The following is a 13,722-nucleotide window of genomic DNA, read 5'->3' on the forward strand; positions in this document are numbered from 1 at the left end:
AAGGCTGCGCAAAACCAAGTTCAGGCTGGGTGCATATCTCAAGGCAGAGAAGTTGAAAATATTAAAAGGGCTTAAGAAGCTAATTTTAAATCATGATGAATTGAACAGGCACTCGGCACAGCACTACTGATGAGGAGGGGAGGCGGATAAACCAAGCTGTCAAGGGCATTCTTCGCAGGAATGACCATGTCAAGAAAAATAACCCCTTGTTAAGGATACACTCCTTCAGGACCACGCAGACTCCCCTCCAGCTGTCCCCCCATGGCTGCCAGGGCCAAGCGATCAGAAGGACCTGCTCCTGAAGATGTCCAGGTGTTCCAGTTGGGATCTTCAGTGCCCTGCTGAAGGGGTGAGTCTAAGCATTAGCGCTAAAACCATCTAGATTCCTACTTTCATTCCAGGAAGTCCTGGTATTTCTGGAGAACTGAAGCAAATTCCCAGAATCAGCCCAGGAAGAGACTTAAAATAATTTCATTTGGCCTTCTGATTTCTAAATGAGGATCCTGGGATCCCAAAAGGTCAAGTGGCTTGTCTAAGGGTCACACAATGGGTTACAGTAGACCAGACCAAGACAAAAGCCTAGGTCTGCAGACTGCTAGCCCTAAGGTCTTCACTGTTGACGCTGTTCAAGATTATGGATGATGGGGTGGGGGATGGGGGGGACAATGGCCAAAAAGAAAGAAAAGAGAAGGTTATCCCTCTTCCTACTGAGGATAACCTTTTAGCCACTGTACTGGCAGAGCCCTTTCCTGGAGCTCGGTATACTATGGAGCCATCAGCTAAAGGAAAAGACTGACTCCTCCTCTTTGAAGTCCACACACAGGATTGTGTCTTCCTTAAACATTTTGTAATCCACTTGGGTACTCATTGTGGGCACCCTCTTATTTCATTGTATTGAATTATCCTATTTAAAATCCTATTGTCTTGGCTACACTTTTTGCCGGCTCTTTGATTTTTGAGATTGGACTAAACTTCCGTTCTCTAATCGATAAAGGCATAGTTTGATTATGCAGTATGAACTTTGTCAAGTGCTTTACGATGGTCACAGCCTTTCTCTGAACATTTTACATTCATTAACTCACTATTTTACATGATTCAACGAGGCAAACACTCTTTTTCCTTGTATTTTACAGAGGAGGAAGCTAAGGCACTGGGGATCATACACCCATTAAATAGCACAAGTGTGGCTGCAGAATTGTGCGCTAACCACACAGCACCACCCTCCCGACAGCCCTGCCGCTCATTCTGTTGGAATCTCCGATCATTCCTCCTGCACAAAATGAAGCTTTATGAGCCTGCAACAATCTCCAGTAAGAAAAAAAATTGCTGATGCTTCCAAAGACTTATTTCAAATTTACTAAGCGCAAGGAATGATATTAAGGGTTCTCTATACATCATTAGTTCATTTAACCTCAAAACAAGCTTACAAGGTGGTAGGAATATTATTACACTCACTGTGAGAAAATTAAAGCAAGGAAGCCTAAGCAACTCACCAAAGGCTACAGAGAAAACAACTAGAACCAGGACTCGGATCCCGGCCCACAGCTCCAGTGACCCCTTCTTCATCACTGGAATGTTCTATCTCTCTAGCAAAAGGCATGAAACAAGCCCCAAAGTGACCTGCCCTGTTGACTGTAGTACCAACCCACTCTCTAGTGCTTCTTCTCTGACCCTGACCTTTGGCAATATGTCCTATCTGCTACCTCTGCCTGGATTTTATTGCTGTTTCCTTCCTGGATGAGTTGACCTCTCTGTTCTGACTCCTCAGATGTGTGATACCTGCCTCACACCCCTACTCACCTGGCCTTAACCAGGAGTCAAGATAGCAGAGTTGCTCAGATAGAGAGTGGGCCAGGGCAATGAGGCCAGCAGCACCTGATGGTAGCCCTTTTGGGGCCATGGATTTGCTATGTGACATGGAGCAAGTCCCCTCACTTCTCTGAACAGAATGGAGACAATAACAGTACTTCCCATACAGAGATGTTGGGAGTGTTCTAGATAATGCACACAATAAGGTTAGCACATGGTAAATGGTTAATAAATAGTTCAATGCTGCAGGAAGCACTAGGATATGGTAGTGAATAAAGCAGTCAAAAAGCCCTCACCTTCAGGGAGCTTTTGCTCTGGCTGGAGAGAGCAACGCAAAACTTGAGTGATGCATGTCCAGTAATGGTACTGGCAAAATCAAACTCGGACAGCCGTGTAAGTGATGCCCAGTCCTCAACGGGCTGGATGGCAGCAGCACTTGCAAGAGGGTCCCCTTCCTCTGTCTGAATTTTTTTTTTTTGAGTGGTACACATTAAGGGCTTTTCTCCTGCACCTCAGGTTTAACAAATCAGTATTTTCTAATTAGCACAGCCATCCTTATGAAATAAAAAACATTTCTCTACTAAAAATTATGCATGAAACATTTCTCAGTGGTTCACTTAGCTATAGCTTTAACTCTGAGAGTTGGTTTGGATGCAGACTGATGACTTCGTCCAAAGGCACCTCACCTTTTCTTCCCTTGGAGATTTTATTGTCATTTTATTGCTATTTTAAATGAATAAAAGTTCTTCAGAGTGTTTCTAAACATAGATAAAATGATTTCATAATGGCATTTCACAGTGCTTGAAGGACCTTCTCTAAATTTCATTTTGTATTCCCATAATTGTTTCTAAAGATAACACTTTTTAATTGTAACTGAATTCTTTTCATCATCCAGCAGTTTCTAAGAAGGTAGGCATTTTTGCTGCGTTAGTACTAACACTTTAATTAATCTGCATGGGAAAACAGCAGGCAGCCAAACAGTCCTGACCAGTCCTGAACAAGAGCAGCAGCTGGCTGTGTAAATACATCAGAGGAAAAAGATGGAGCCCAAAGGCTTAGAGCAAAGAACTGAAATGCCTCCTCAATGCACAAATCCATCTACAAATGAAAAGAAAAACAAAAACATCTGTGGATAGCAGAAGGAGGTATTTTGTATTAATCACCTACTGTATAAACAGGTCATTTTCTATGTACTTTTGCAAATTATTTCATTCATCCTTATTTTTATAACTTTTTACAAATGTGGGAACTGAAGTACAGAAAGCTTAACTAAGTTGCACAAGGTCACACAGTAAGCAGTAAAACTGGGATCTGAACTTGTGCAGATTTTCAAGTAGAACACAGGGCCTGAGCCAGCAAACCTGTGTGTGAGTTCTTTTGCTACCACTTATGTGACCTTTGGAAATTATTTCACATCTCTAAATAAAACTCAGATAACAATAGTCCCTTCTATGGAGGATCACTGAAAACATTATAGTCTCATTAGGAGAGTGAGCAGGGACTGTATTATAGGGATGGATTCTGGAGCTCCTGAAATAGTTATAATGTTTTGAATAAACTGAATTTAGAAACCCTATGAATAAAAATCCTTGATTAATGCTTAAACCTTATTTAAAGACTGACTAAATGAATTTTGCAAACCAAAATTTCAGGTAAATTAAATGAACAGTTTCAAAAACAATATAGTGAATACATTTTTTTAAAAAAAATATTATTGTCTATTACTCTAAGTCATTTGGCATTCTGTAAGGCTTGTGATGTTCCTTCCTTTCAGGAGTCAGTATATTGGTTCTGTGCACGGACTTTTACAACAAACTTTTTGGATCTGCCTCCCTACCTGATCTTGGACTAGTTACTGAACCTCAATTTTATCATTGTTAATTGGGTATAAGTAACAGTACCTTACCTACTGCATAGTTACTAAAGTTAAATGAACTTATATGTGTAAAATAATTTTAAAAGTACCAGGCATAGAGTAACAAAGTAAAAAAAAATCAATAAATATTAGTAAAACGATTTTTTTATTAAGTTTTCCCCAGACGCTTGGTGTACCTCAGGACCAGGTAGAAATGCTTTTGGAGGGTTGAGGATATAGCTAAGTTGGTAGAGTGCTTGCCTTGCATACACAAGGCCCTGGGTTCAATCCCCAGCCCCCCCCCCCAATATACAAATGCTTATCAAATAAATAAACAATGCCATGCTCATTGGATGAACTGCAACAGTGCACACTCAGAATGATTCCAGAGTCAATGGCCTTGGCTGCAATAAACCTGTATTGAAAATGATCATTAGTGGGCTCTCGATTTTCAAGAGATATGGTAGAAACCAACAATTCAAAATTACAAGCAATCCAGCGTTGGTGTGTACCCAACACCATGGTACCATTCCTTTCTTACCCTTTCACAAAAGAGCCCTGCTTCATTCAGCACCTCACTCCAGCTGCAGGGTGGATCTGTTGGGGCTGGGTGAGGACTGGCTGTCCAGCTCCTCTTTGATGGGTATTTAATTCTTCCAGCCTCTTTTGCATCTAGGCATTCAGGCCAATGAGAGGCAAGTGGAGGTCCATTGTGAGGGGTGGCTGAGAATGACCCAAGACCTCTACCACATCAGCATCCCCTTGTAGGCTTATCCCCACTGAAAATCATGTTAGCATTTCTTTATGTTCCTCCCTCCGCTCTGCTAAATCAGTTACCATTCCTCCCTTGGCTTTCTTCTCAAAGTGTGGGGGAAATCTCCTGATAGCTGACAGAGTCTCTCCATTCTCTTCCACCATGCAGACTATCCCTCGTAACGTCTTTATTATTACAGATAAGAGAAGATAAATTCACGAGGTCTATGTACCATCTTTAAATCCATGAGAACAAAAATATTTAGAAGGTGAAAGTAGATGATCCCAGCCTCACAACTATCAGGCAATCAACTAAGTAAAAGCTTACGGTAGAATATAAATTATGTGTATAATTATTTTAAAAGGGAGACCACGGTGTGAGTAATTGGGGAAAGTAGGATGATCCAGGATTATAGGAACTGAGGTTTCTACAGAACTGCACCTCAGTGATCCCTTTTCATTTGAGAGAACACAGCAAGCTAACTATAAATGAAAAATAGAAATGTAAAAAAACACTTCTGCGGGGTACACTCTGAACTTACCATAAAACAGGCATCTTAGCACAACAACAGAGGCGTCTGGACTCAGAACCAAAAGATGTAGATGTGAGTTCAGATCCTGATTACAACAGATCTGTGTTAGTATCGAAAAACTTCTGCAGAACTCCCCATTGTCACTCATACAGTTGCTGTAGGGGTCAAATGAAATAACTTCTATAAAGTCTCAGCAGATGGTGCAGCACTCCTGAGACTTTTCTTAATTATTACATTAAAGAAGGAAAATACCATCTTGAGAGTAATCAAAGTTTTAATTTCCTGAAAGAAACAGATGGGTTCCATGTGAAAGGTCTTTATTAGCACAAGCAGGATCTAGGAGAACTAAGAAAAGACATCATTCATGTATTTTTTTCAGTTTCTGTATGTGCCAGGCCCTTGAGCTAGGTACTGGAGACGGTCAGTAAGCCTGATGTGTTCCTGCCCTCATGGACTCTATGCTAGGATCTTGGTTAGTAATCATGTATAGAAATGGATGATTGATGAGCCTCTGGGGGGGGAAAAAAGAAACAAAGCCCTATGCATGTGGACAACAAAGGAATTAACAAAGTCTAGGGCTGGTACAGGAGGAGTAAGGATGGGGGTATAAATGACAGATGCTGGCAGAGGAAATAGCACATACAAAGGCCCTGAGAACATGACAACACATGTAAATGGGAAGAAAGAGAGAAGTTAACATGGCTGAAGGCACAGGGCCCAGGGGTTACCATGACAGGGAAAGGCTTTGAGGTGGGTGAGAACTGAAATCTTGGCTGAGAATACTAACCCTTATTCTAAAAGGAATGGAAAGCCCTTAGTGAGCTTCCCCACTAAAGAAAGAAAACCAAACAACAATAACAACAAACCCAAAGCACCTCAATCTACAAAATGAAATGAATTGCAAGCAGCAAGAAAAGACCAATTGGAGCCAGGCGCCTGTAATCCCAGTGGCTCAGGAGGCTGAGGCAGGAAGATCACAAGTTCAAAGCCAACCTCAGCAATGGCAAGGGTGCTAAGCAACTCAGTGAGGCCCTGTCTCTAAATAAAATACAAAATAGGGCTGGGGATGTGGCTCAGTTATGAGTGCCCCTGAGTTCAATCTCTCCCCACTTTGCCCCCATACCCGGACCCCCGCCAAAAAAAAAAAAAAAAAAGAAAGAAAAAATAGACCAGTTGGAGAACAGGACAGAGGCAAGACCAGAGGAGAGATGCCAGACGCTTGGACCAGTGATAAAAGTGAACAAGCAGGAGAAACACTTAGGAGATGACATCACTGGGATTAGGTAACAAAGGGTGTGGGCGAGGGAGAGTTTCTGATCTGAAGAACTGGGTGTAGGTGGATGGGTTCAGGAACACCGGGAACACTGAGAGGAGGCCTGGCTAGACAGAATGAGCAAGCATTCAGCTCTAAACATGATTTCTGCACCCTGGGCATCAGGAAGGGGTGTCTTAGTCTCAGCTCAGCGAGTGTCTAGGATTAGAATGGGGATACATAGGAGGGCATAGGTGTCAACTAAAGGCTTGGCTAAAACTGCTTATCCAAGAATAAAGAGAAAGACAAGAAGAACATTTGGGTGCAGTGCACTCAACATTTATACTTTAACTCAATCCTCCTACCCCGTCTCCCAATTTGTTTTAAAATTTGTCTTTTCATGAAGTTTGGATTTGCAACCCTCATCACCTTGTATGTGTGATTTCACTTTTACTTTTTCTCACTGAGTGATAAATTATTTTTTTCAAGAGATTTGCAATAGCAGATTCCCAACATTTTTTTTTTAAACCAAGAATATGAAATAGAAAACAACAGAGAAGGGAACTAAGGGAGGCTATTAGCTGTAGATTCTAAGGCTTATTAAAAATTGAGGGAGGAAAAAAAAGCAATTCTCCCTGATACAGCCTTTAAAATTCTTTTGTGTAGAGGGCCCCAGATGCCATCAATCAGGAAAATGATCTCCAGCAGAAAAGAGTATGGCTGGTATAAATAATTAACAAATGAAGACATAAGCAGAATATGGAAGCAGGAGGGGCTCTTTGAGGAACTTTCTGCTAGAAAGTTCAAGCAATAGCTAAGTGATTTTCTTCTTGCTGAATATCTTCCCAATAATAAACTCTCTCACGCGTGCACGTGTATGTATGTGTGTGTGTGTGTGTGTGTGTGTGTGTATACATTTATTTTCCTTGTTGAATTTTGCATATCATGGAAGGTCTTTATTTTTTTAAGAACTTGCCTTTAAATGCTAATGAGAATCCCTAGAGATAAAAATGTTATATAGGACATATATAATATATAATTATATGTATATAATTCTCAATGAATTCATTAAAAACAACAACAACAACAAACAAAGACAACTCCTAGTCCTGGTTAATGGTCATCAATAAATGATGGAGGTGATTCATTCAGTTTTAGAACAACTAATATTTGTTCCTAGGGTCAAGCAAAGGGGTCATGTGACATCATTAAAACTATTAAAGTTATTATTTGACTTTATTAAAACTATTCTCTAAATCCACAAGAAGTGCACATATTAAAGTCCTCACATAAGTAAAACAACAAACTACTTACTCCTTTAATTTTAACCAACACTTAATAAAAAAAAAATATGCTCTAATATGTGCTTTGGCTTACACAGCCCAGTATTTCAACAATTAAATGCAGGATTAGCATTACAAGGAATTTTCTGCTTTCACAGAATTTTATTTCATTTCCAAATAAGGTGATGAGGGAACTCATTGACTACATTTTGAACAAAATATCTACCTACTTATATATCAAAATTATGGAAATCCTTTTCAAAATTAAATATATGGAAAACCAAACACACTGGGAGACAAAAATGGAAACAAAATTATCAAAACTAAAATAGAAGACTTAGAGTAAATTCTCTCACTTACTCTGCTACCCCATTTTCTTAGGAGTGAATTACACAGTGTTCTTTAAGATAATTTATAAGCTGTCCTTCTGAACTCTCCTGCACTTTGTATGGATTTATGAAGATTTAATGTACCATAACTACATGTGTCAGTGTTAGTTTTACCAGATGATGCTATTTATCTGGTGGACTTCATCAAATTCATCAATGTCTTTAGAGACAATGCTATTTCCAAACATGAAAATAACCAATTATCAACCAACTTGGCCAATGTGTTCATGGACTCTCAGCTAGCATTTTAATTGGGCACGTTAGAGGGGGCTCCTCTGACTTTGAAGTTTTACCATCTAATCATGGAGAATAGGATACACAAGTTATTCTGCTCAGTCAATATTCAAGACATTCATTCACTATAGACCTGAAAACACAGGAATGCTTTTTGTAATATAATATTCTGGACAAAATAATCCTTAAATGTCCTGGTTATTTTACTTTTGGGGAGGAAAAACTCCACTCTCACTCACCAATTAAAGATCTAAATTATGAGCATGCTCTGATGGCTTTGGGTGAGTAATTTCCTCACCTCTATATGTCATAAAAATCAAGTTATCATTAATAATAATCAGGAACAGAATATCAAACTTCAGTGTTTCTTTTTATAGTGCTAAAAATCATAGGGTAGGAGGTTCACTGTGGAAGAGAAAAATGTTTCAGTTCATATGTGGTCTTCAGATTACTCCCAAATCCAGAGAAACTCCAATATACAGGATAGTAGAGCCAGAAGTGTACTGGTGAGCAACTCTCTAGGTGTGGTACATACACAAATGCAATCTCCATCCCCAAAAGATATCCCTGAAACTGTTAATGTGTTTCCGGACAGGGCACAAAGGACACTGATGAACTGGTTGTATTAAGGACCTTAAAATGAGATTATGCCGGACTCTATAGGTGGGCCCAATAGGAGGGTCAGAATCAGTAAAGGTGGTACAAAGACAGCAGCGGATGTCTGAGAGCAAAACAAGATTAGCTCTACATCTACTTCTTTATCACTATCTCCATCTAAAGAGAGAGATTTAAAGAGGTACATTGCTGTTTGAAGTTGGAAGAAGGGACCATGAATCAAAGAACATGGCCAATTCCTAGAAATAGAAAAGGCAGGATATGGAGTCTCTCAAGTGCCTCCAGTAGGAACTTGATGCTACCGACACCTTGATTTTCAGACCTCTGATTTCCAGAAGGTTACAATAATAAATTTGTGTTGCTTGAAGCCACTACACTTGTGGTAATTTCTTGCAGAAATAGTAGAAAATCTATGTGGTAGGAAAACAAGCCTAATGTGTAGAGTTTGCTCATTTCCATGGTAAAAACCCTCCATGGCCAATTTTAAGCCATATGGTCAAGTGCTACACACAACTGGCTGAGCTGGTAACAGCCCACATCAACATGTCACTGGGTATAATTACAAAGTGGCACTGGTAACGCAGGCTTTCTATAAAAACCTGACCCAAAACTTTCATGTGATTCTCATATGGTCCTTCAATGATCTTCAGTACTTTTAAAACTTCCTCCAACTGGCCAACATGCTGCTCAGCCATTATCCCAGCACGACCTTTCTTCAAGCCTCAGCCATACTACATGCTGGCTCGTCCTTGAATACAGAATATTACCAAAATTACGAAAGTGTTGAGCTTAACCACATGGGTATGAGGTCCAATAAGAGACTGTGAACAAATTCTCTCAGAGCAAACCTTCAACTTAGTGAGTCCCCAACTTAACTGTGTCCTGAGTGTGGGTGATGATGGCGTTAGTGAAATCAGTTCAAGAGCAGGTCTCCTGTGTCCAGTGAAGAACACTCTTGGGAGCTCTTATGGGACAATTTTTGAATGAGGAAGGACCATTCAGAACTCCTTGCCTATGGGAGATTTATGCCACTGACTAGAGCCGGCCCTAAAGAAGTTGATAAAGAAAGGATTTGGAGGATTTCAGCCTCCTCATTTGGAATGGAGGAGAGAAAAGAACTCAGAAGGAAAGAGTTGGTTTAAAACTTCATTCATCAGCAGCTTGGGAGGCTGAAGTAGGAGTATCATGAGGCAGCCAGCCTCAACAACTCAGTGAGTCCCCAAGCTACTTAGTGAGACCCTTGCTTTAAATAAAATAATTTTTAAAAGGGCTGGGGATGTGGCTCAGTGGTTAAGTGCCCCTGGTTTCAATCTCCAGTACCAAAAAGACAAAAAAAAAAATAAAAAATAAAAAAATAAAAACTTTATTCATTGTGTGTGTGTGTGTGTGTGTGTGTGTGTGTGTGTGTGTGTGTACTGCCTCCTGAGATTCTCCTCCAGTAGGATTAGGTCCTAAAATAGCTATTTTTAAATGCCCAGGAAGCTCCTTAAATCTGTGGTTCAGAACTATCACTATGGCCAGAGATTCTCAACCAGAGCCACTCTGCTGCCTCTAGGGACATCTGGCAGTGTTTAAAGACATACACCCTACTGGCATCTGGTGGGTAGAGGATATTCTATAATGTACAGAGAAGCCCCCACACAAAGGATTATCAATCCAAAATGTCAATAGCTCCAAAGTAGAGAAACTGACCTGGCTTACACCATAACAGGTTCTCTGCCTCCCCTAGTATTTCTATTCCTGGCAACAGAGTCTGCAACAAATAGGTTGTTACAATGCATTATTTATTAATGATGACATTTCTATACAGATCAGAATATAAATCCTTGCACTTTATGCCAAGTAAAAATTATTATTACACAAATGACAGCCTATGCCAAAGGAGATTTTAAAAGGTTACCAAATATGGCATTAGCTATCATTCTGTCTACACTAATTATATTCTCTAAAGAATTATTTTTTAAAATCACTTTTTCATTTGTATGAAATATTAAGTGTATTCAAGTCATTCATGCAATTTCAAATCCTCTTTATAATAACGTTTCTTTTCCAGAAATGTCACTTTTCTTTCAGCTATCTTGCTATGATGCTTCCCTACACTATTTTCTTCAGAAAAAAAAAATGTGCTTAGATTAAGTGAAAAATCATCTTTGTAAAACTCCAAAAGTACTTAATGAATATAAAAAATATCATATTCAGATTTTAAGAGGCTCTGTTCTCATTTACCTTCTCTTTCTAATGTAAATGCTAATCCCTTCTAAAGTAATTGGACTTACTTAAATTGCCAATCACAATTAACACACACTCAAAATATGCCATTGGCAAGGATGAAATACCAACAGAGAGAAGTATCTTGTATCCAGTAGCTTTTTGTTTCCTGGAATTAAAATTTGAAATGAATTTAATTACTCACAAAAAAGGCTTGGTCAACCAATCCAATTTTCCCCAGCAAAAAAAGATAAACATAATGCAAAGCAAAACAGGAAGGCAACACTGACTTGTCTTTTCAGAAAATTTTGAAGAAAATCATTCCAATTATAACAAGTTTAATATACATCAGGTTTTACATAGACGAATATAAATGGAATTGCCCAATGACTACATCTCGTCTTTTCTTTTTTTTTTTTTTTTTAAAGAGAGAATTTTTTAATATTTATTTTCCATTTCTCTGCGGACACAACATCTTTTTTTTTTTTTTTTTAAAGAGAGAGTGAGAGAGGAGAGAGAGGGGGGAGAGAGAGAATTTTTAATATTTATTTTTTAGTTCTCGGCAGACACAACATCTTTGTTTGTATGTGGTGCTTAGGATCGAACCCGGGCCGCACGCATGCCAGGCGAGCACGCTACCGCTTGAGCCACATCCCCAGCCATCGTCTTTTCAATTGTACATCCAACATAAAGGAAAATCAAGCTTTCTAGAGAGCATCAGGAGAATAGGGACAAGGACTGTTCCAGATTCAACATGCAAGGGAGTAGGAAATAGGTTTTCTTCTGGGCTGGTTCTTGTGAAGAAGCGTATTTGTTCAGATTGCAATGGTGGTCCTTTGGTTTACACCGTACTTTGCCCACCTTGATTTGGAGGTTCTGAGGATAGTGAGAATAGTCAGTGGGAGCTGACCAGCCAGTACACTGCTCTTCAGTGAGTTACGTAGCACCCACAGGCAAGGCAAGCCTGTGGGTTTTAAATGATGTGAGATGGAGAGGGTCAGACTGGTGGGAAGAAATTATTATCATTACTGCAGTCTCTGAGATCAAGGCACCACAGACAGTATCAGTTCTGTCTTGCGGCAACTCTGTGAGGTATAGACTGCTATTTGATATTGTTACACAGATGAGGAAATTAAGGTTTGAAAGGGTTAAACTGCCTATGGCGGCACAAATAATAGGCAGCAGAATTTGGTTTGGGGACTGGAAGATGTTACAGTCCTCTCTCTTAGTCACTATTCTATACCACTTCCCTAATTGGAGACAGAAGGACCCATGGGAGACAGGACTGAACTCTTAAACCACAAGAGCAGAATCAACCCTCCCAGAGCAACCTTAGCTCAACAAAAAGCTCAGCCTTCCCAGCATGCTCTGGTCCTTGCAGTCACATTTAGACTTGATGGCTCATCTGTCACCTTAAGACTCAAAAAGGCACACTATCACTTAATGTTAAACAACTGTTTCATTTTATTTCAAGCAGCTGCTTCCATTTATGCTTCAGTTAGAAAAGCATTTGGCTACACTCACAAAGCATGAGTACTCTGATGAGCTTTGAAGTGCCACATAAAATAAATTGATCATATTTAGGCATATGCTCCAACCAGGCAATGGGAAGACCAGACTCCACGCTGACCCACAAAGTTCCATTTCTGGACTTGCTCAATCCCTTTTATTGCCCTGTCATCAAATTCTAATGCAGTTGGTTTACAGTTTATATGCTTATTCAGTTTCCTATGCTATAATGATATTTGTGTTGGCTGTTTTTACTTGATAGATTCCAAAGTATCACCCCTGAGTAACCTGACATGGAGGCATCTACAGTCACTTAATCTGTAAAACACGTGGCAAAGAATTCCATCTTGACAAACCTACAAGTTGGGTAAAAATCACTGATTAAGGTTTTCACAAAACCCAATGGGTTTTGAGTATAGACAGTCAGAAGCCCTTGAATAGGGAGGGCATTTTAGTTTGTTGTCCTTATAACTATTGTTGTTTTTCACAGCAATAAGTACAGTTAACAAAGGGCTGAACAATTTTGAATGACAGCCCCTGACAGTCATTGTGTTGACTACGAAAACTCAAAAAGGCAGAATGTTTGGAGGTAAAATTCTAAAAAGCATGCTTGGGACCTGGAATTTAAGGAGGCATTCCATTCCAACTGCTGAGCAGTGACAGTATCTTTACTGAGGTGACTTTCTGTGGAGTCCAGGCACAGGGGCTATTCTTAGAATAACCAAAAAAAGCATAGAGCTGCCTAAAAATAATGATGACTCAACACCTAGAGGCTTCGATGATGTAATGTTGTCAAAGAACACCCTCTCCCCTCACAGGTCGCGGTTTTTAAAATAAACTAGCTCACAGCTCACCTTCTGAGGAAAGCAAAAATTTCACACACTGAAGGAGAAAATTAGGACACGTGGTTTGCATATAAAATGTGCTATCCATGCCTTGCTGGTCACTGTAGCTTGGTTTACTTGGAGAAGAGGTTCCTGCCAAAATCAAAGACAGTTCCTTTCCTCTGCCACCCACTTGTATCAGTCATCCTTTCAAAACAAGTCCACGAGGAAGGACAGCAAAGCTGATTACACAAGAAGCGGGCTTGAAAAATCACGTTCTCAAGTCACCACAGCCAGTACACTTCAGGCCTAGGATGGGTTCATTCAGAGACTATTGTACAGATGCAAGGTATAGCATAAAACAAAGAACAAAAACAGACTCTACCTTTCCACCACAGTAGCCACTGAAGTCCAGCAGCATGTTTTTGAGCTGCTCCATGGCCATGGGCCAACAAGGG

General features: G+C 39.9%; 1 protein-coding gene across 2 annotated transcripts in view; it reads right to left on the reverse strand.

The window, feature by feature from the left end:
* The window catches only part of RCAN2 (regulator of calcineurin 2), a 245,762-nt gene that overhangs the window by 176,917 nt on the left and 55,123 nt on the right, over nucleotides 1-13,722 (reverse strand). The window lies entirely within an intron of this gene.

The sequence above is a fragment of the Spermophilus citellus genome (genome assembly GCF_964194105.1).
Source record: "Spermophilus citellus genome assembly, chromosome: 5".
NCBI lineage: Eukaryota > Metazoa > Chordata > Mammalia > Rodentia > Sciuridae > Spermophilus > Spermophilus citellus.